The following is a 6,331-nucleotide window of genomic DNA, read 5'->3' as shown; positions in this document are numbered from 1 at the left end:
TTCAAAATGAAACAAACCCCAAAACAACAACAAAACCAAACGAGGGTGATTTGGGGAACAGTTAATTAAATGTGAGGTGTTTCTCATGCATTTTTGTGTCTATTTGAAAACTTGATTTCCAGCAGGAGTAAAATGGAAGGGAAACTTGCAATGTTTTTGCAGCCAGAATTAGCTTTTGCATTTTGGTCTGTGCTAAAAGATACAAATTCAGCATGTCTCATCTCTTCATTTCTTGTACAGTGGTTCCCTCATATTATATAGAAGTTTGTCTAAACCCCTCAATTAACTGAGTACATAGAAAAACTTAATATTTTCTTTGGTCACCACTAGATGAACTAGCTTCTTGGCAAAAATGTTGCCTTTTTCCCTCCATTTAGGGTATTTCCCAAAGTTTCTGAAAGCTTCTTTGTTATCTGAATTTTGATGCCTTGTGCCAAATACAGCTTCTGTGGCTGGTTGCTGGTCACACACGATAGATCGCTGAGGTTCAGCAAAGGTTGGAGTGCTCGTTCTGGGAAACCCGTACAGGCTTTCATTTCAGAACCAGACTGAGCTGGGGCTCTGCAGTAGGTTTCCTTCACAAGAACCTGCAACACTGGAACAAGCGTAATTTGGCTGATAATGAAGTTGCTGAGGATTCAGAAAACGATCTTCTGTGGAACTTGATGCAATATGCATGTGTTTGGTAGTACCTTTCATTGCCTAATCATGAGGTGGTAGATGACTTGTTGCGTGGCCAGACTCTTTGGTATCGCATCATGGACGCAATGTCGTGTGGTCTACATCAAAAGGTAGAAGTTGTGGAATACCAGTGTTGAAAATTCATCAGCATACCTTGTTTCCTTTCCTGTTGCTGGCTCATCCAGTAAGAAACGTAAATTATTCCACTCATCCAAGCCTTTCTCTGCTAATAAGATCTGAAGACCAGCTCTGTGCAAGTTTTATGAAATGCGTAGTCGAGCGTGATCAGTGAACTACTTGTCCTTTGCTCTGTGGAGCTTTCAGCTGCTTCTCAGGATGGCACCTTCCAGCAGTTGGGGTCTTAATAGAGGCTGGTGCAGCCTCGTGCTTCCCTATACTGACTTAAGAGCTGGCACGGGTTAGGTTCTTCACTGGTAAGCTCTAAAATGGGGTGGTGGGCAACCTTGGAAGCCCTATGTTATGTACAGAGGCAAGAAATCGGTGTCTAGCAAACTGCTGCTTGCCTGGAATTGATGAATTTATACAGCCTTGTCTGGCAGCTGCCCTGATCCTTCAGAGGTTTCTGGAGGATTGCGATAAATGGTGCACGGATTAAAAGGTAAGTCACAAAGGAAATAAGTTCTCTGGCCCAGGCTAGAAAAAATTTGATACACACTCAATAGGGCCCAGCCTTATTCTTAAGGGATGATCATTGGCAAAAGGGAAAGTGCAAAGATCCTTTTCCTGTGGAGGAAATGAGCAAAATTTAAGTACCATAAGTCAAGTTAAATTCCCATTGACTTGCATGGATTTAAAATGTGCTGTTCTGGAAATGAGTCCTGCCTTGCTTGAGCTCCTGTCCAACTCCGTGCTTTGCTGCGTGAATACTGAGAAACCTCTCAGTACCCTGAGCCCTGGAGACTGAGCTGCCCATCTCCCGGCCTGCCATGCATGCAAACGCTGAGGGCGAGGAAAGCGGTGGGGCAGGTGCAGCTCAGCAAGCGGAGGATGGACTGCAGGCAGAAAGTGCATACGCGATCCTTCTTTTTCCTCTTGTGCTTGTTTCCATGCATAGCAAAGTTTATCCCTGCCTGATTAACTCCACAACGGGGAAGGCTTGGAGGCAGTCGGCTTTGGGTCTGCGGAGTCTTCTGCCTAGCGCCTCTTCCCAGCTTCTGGCAAGGGTTGGTGAATGCACGCTGGATAAGAAAAAAGCTGGAAAAGTGTTTTTACTGCTCCCTTGTGTCTGCAGTAGCTGTGGTGTGGTATCTGGATCTTAAGTCGTTAGCCTTATGTCGTTCCTCAACCAAGGGCAGGGGAGCGTGGGCTGAAATTGGACTTCTCTGAGGAAGTTCTTGCAGCATTGGAGGCAGTGGTGAAGACTTCAGGCTTTCCATTTTCTAGTTTCTTTGAACAGAGAAGTGTCTGTGTCCAAACTTGCGCTCTGGAAGTGATCAAGGACAACTTTCGCAGTTACCCTTGTTTCTGGCCGGGGTGAATGTAAAACATCCAGCTGGGTCCATCCCAGCTTGCAGCAGTTTCCTTTGAAGTGCAAGATGGGCAGCAGCCCAAAATGCGAAGGGTAGCCTATGTCAAGGTGCGTATTTTTGTGTTTTCACCTTCTTTAAAAGAAATGTGCAATCTCACCCCTTTGTCGCTAAAGAATTAGTGCTGCTGCTCCGTGCAGATGTCGCAGGCTGCTGTGCAGCGCGGTAGGAGCGCGGTGCAGGCGGTGACGATGGAGCCGGGCTTGCTGGGCTTAGCCTGCTAATTAGCAGTGCTGTAGCCTCTCGAGAAGGAGAAATCATCAGGTTCTAATTAGTCCTTATGTAATCAGTACTGCTCATCTTCAGAGCATTTTGCTAATACTGACTTACTCTTCACAACCTCGTTTAATAAGGTCAAAATTACTCCCCTTTGACAGCTGGGGAGGGGAGTGAGAACCTTTGCACAGATGCCTTCCACTCATTATGGGCACGGTGGAAACATGGCTAAACTAGGTCTGGGTGATGGGTGTCCTCAGCATCCAGCTTTTTCTTAGGTCTCCTTAGGTTTCCCTACTAGAACCCTTCCTTTTTGAAATAAGTTGAAAATTGAAAGGATTTCACCCAAAACCCCGGGCTTTCTGATGTTTTCCATAATGAAATCCAAGCCCCATCTCAGTCCGATGCTTGCTGTGTGATGAGCTGCGCTAATACTGATCCCTAGACAGAATATTACTGAAAACAAGCTTTTGCAGAGTTTTTTCAATATCCATCTCTGTAATGCTGCTAATAAATATTTGGCTAAACCTGAACAGCAGGTCCCAACTCCAAGGTGAGGAACTATTTTTCCTAGCGGGAACCTGGGCAGATCTGAACCGTCATTCTGTGACAGGGTTTGCTCAGGCATGAGGAGGTTTTTTGGAGTCTGTACTCCACGTGGGCCGACGTGAGGTGTTGCGTGGCACAGGATGGGTGGTGAGTCAGGGCATGGGATGGCCACCCTTGGTAGAGATACTGCACAGACTCTGTGTCTTGGTGCATCCATGATGAAGACCAGGCGTTGAACCCAAAACCATCGCCCGGCAGCTGATTCCCATTTCCAGCAACAGGTGATGCATTCTGCCAGTGAGGGTGTGGGTTGAAAGATCCTTTCTCTGCTTGGTTTGCAGAGATGTTCTGCAGTTAGTGTAACCAGCCTCCCCAGCAGCTCTGGGAGGCAGCACGTGGTGTACCCCAGCACTGGGAATGGATTAATCACCAGTAGAAATTAGTGCTTGGGCAACTGGCGTGAGGTGGGCTAGGTCTTAATCGAGCAATGTGGATTTAATATAGAAACTTCCCTTGAGTCATAAGGATGGTTTCTCACTCTGAGGTCTGTTGCTGCTCTGAAGTGGCCCACAAGATGTGCTCATCCTTTTCAGCAGTGAGCCAAAAAATTTTCCATGGGAAGGAGCTAGAGCCACGGCTGTTCCATATCTAATGAGCTAGAAGTATCTCGTTCTGAGGTATGTGAAGAAATCTGTGAGCTTTTTAAAGCAAGATGGCGTTTTGAAAGCCCCCAGGTACGGCTGTTTCCTGTGCTGGGTCTTACGCTGCTTTGCAAATACTAAAAGCTCCTCCAGAAGCTGAAGCGTGGCCCTTTCAGAGGATGCGGTGCAACTCCTTGGCCGTTGGTCGCTTAATTATTATTTGTGTGGGGTTGTACTGGCCGTAGCAGGTACCTCTGAGCAGAATGCTCGTCCTGCTCAGCCTCTGCTAAGAAATATTCCCGCTAGCATTAGCGAGGTCACTCCCAAAGATGCACCTCCAGGAGTTGTGCCCTGCTCTCTTGAAATCTCTGTGTCAGAGAAGGAGCGAGTTTGGCGTCTTCCTGCCTTAACTCGGGTCCTTCGGCAGCATCCTTCTGCCAGCACCACCTAACACTCGGGATTACTGCGAGGTGTATTGCTGGGCCAGACACGTGCAATGGCCACTGTCTGCTGAGCTGCACAGAAAAATCACCCCCATAAATCCTACGTAACATCCCATGGAAAGATGCGGTGGCATCTCACGGCTGCATTTTGAAGGCCACCCAGCCTGGGCTTATTTATGCCGAAATAACCTTGCTCGCAACCCCTTGGCGTGTAATGGAAATCACTTTGTAAGAGGACTAGAGCTGTACCCAGACCCTGTGCGTAGGTGGGATGTGGGGAGGAGAGTGGGGTGGTGGCCAGGAGCCAGCACGTTTATCCAGGCAGGGTGTTTTTGTCCTGGATGGTGGAGTTCTGGTTTCTAGCGTGGCTGGGTCTGGTGTTGGCACCGACAGTGCCTCGTGGCATCGAATCCTTCCTGCCCAGGTTTTGTTGGGGACGTAACTGCAGGGTTACAAGGGACTTGAAATCAACCCTGGCCATCTCGCGTGGTTGAGGTGTTCGGTTTTCTCACCCCCCTGGTTCTGGTCTGGACTCGGAGCAAATCGTCTCTGACCGCCTCGCTCTTCAGCCTTGTAGCAGCAAAGACAGGCAGGGATAGCACAGCCCGGAGCCGCCCCTGCAGACATCAAGCTCAATTTCTCTCTCCCTCTAAACCAAGACGTGCAAAAAAACCTCAGACTTTTGGGTTTTGTTCGTTAAAGCCTTACGCTCAAACTTGTAAGTTCATGTCTCCAATGCTTCATCCTTTAAACAGCCGCAGCAGAGCAGGGCTGCCCGCGATCCTGTTAGTTCGGGGCACCACGGTCGGATGCGATCCTGTGCCTGGGCACGAGCGGGAGGCGAGATCTGCCCCAGCGTTGCGTGCCTGAAAGGCTGCTAGCGGCCGCAGGCTCCTCAGGCTGCTCCTTTATCTCCTCCATCGGCAGCCATTCCATCCTTTGCAAGGAATGAAGGGTTTTTTTCCCACAAATTAGGGTTTGCCGTTCTTCAGTATTCTTTTTTTCCCCATCGTTTTCCTTTTTTCTAGAGACGGGTCCTTTGTTGTTTCATATCTTTAATGTGGTTTCTCAAAGAAATGAGACTAAAGTTGTCGCACCCTCTTTCTATCTCTCCTAAAATAGCTTTTGAACCTGCTGGACAACTTCTAACAAACCTAACAGCCGGGCACAAGTCTCAGATACTTCACGTTCCTGCAGATTTAGTTAAAGCTCGCAGCTTAGGAGAAACGGGAAAATCCCATCGTGAGACAGAGCCGGAGGAAACCAGGTTTTTGTGGTTCCATAAAAACCTCCTCCTGTGGTAATACTTGCTTTACTGGGTACTTTAGGGCCAGTTTGTCATGGATGTTGTGGGTCTTCCTCTCCAGGCACTAAACAGCTCATGGCCAACGCCAAGAGCACGTGGACCATTACGACCCCCGTGTTTGGGACTGTTGGGTCCCAACACCAACGACGGTGCCACCTCGTCACCCTGGTGCTCCCAGCCATGGCTCAGAAGAAGGACACATCTCCTCCCCTCCCAGGACACCAAGTGCAAGGCTGGCGCGGAAGGGCTGGTTTTGGGGATGCTGCTAATGCCCCCTGCAAGTAGGACTTTCCACCCACTGTTACTTTTCTCACACCACCTGGTGACTAATTTAGCAGCTAGAAAATAACACCAGCATTTCAATGAGGGTTTGGGTAGGTTTTTTTAAATTAGATGGGGCTTTTCTTCATTATTTCCTGCTTCCCATCAGAACATGTAAATGTAAACAGCGTTCCTGTGATGCCAGGGCAGGTTTACCCGTGTCAGCTGAAGGATGTGTATCTTCTCCAAACGCAACGTGCCACCTCCCTCCTTCCTCTTCCAGCGCATCCCAGTCAACGCGACGTCTTCCAGCTCAGCCTACGTGTGCGTGCACACGCGCTTATTAACTTTTACAATTTAATTGAAAGGGCGGCGTACGTTTAAGCCTTAATAATTACATCCTTTCTTTCCAAATGGTCTTTCATCTCGAAACGAAGCAGTGAACAAAGGCAGCAGAGTAGGGTTGCCGAGCGAGGCCGCTGGCATGCGTGTGGATGGAAGTGACCTGCCGAGAAACGAGTTCTTAGGGTTCGGATCCAAAGCGTGTGCCTGACGGTCCGGGGAGCGGAGTGCCAGTGGCGGGGGGGAGGTGACTGGGGCCCCGTGGGTGACGACGAGGAGGATTTGATGAGTAGGAGCTGGGTGTGAAGTCTCTTCCAGAGCTATTAAATAGCATAAAAGAAAAAT

Source organism: Mycteria americana, chromosome 2, assembly GCF_035582795.1.
Source record: "Mycteria americana isolate JAX WOST 10 ecotype Jacksonville Zoo and Gardens chromosome 2, USCA_MyAme_1.0, whole genome shotgun sequence".
NCBI lineage: Eukaryota > Metazoa > Chordata > Aves > Ciconiiformes > Ciconiidae > Mycteria > Mycteria americana.
The sequence above is the reverse complement of the archived record's forward strand: the minus strand, read 5'-3'. Positions refer to the sequence as shown.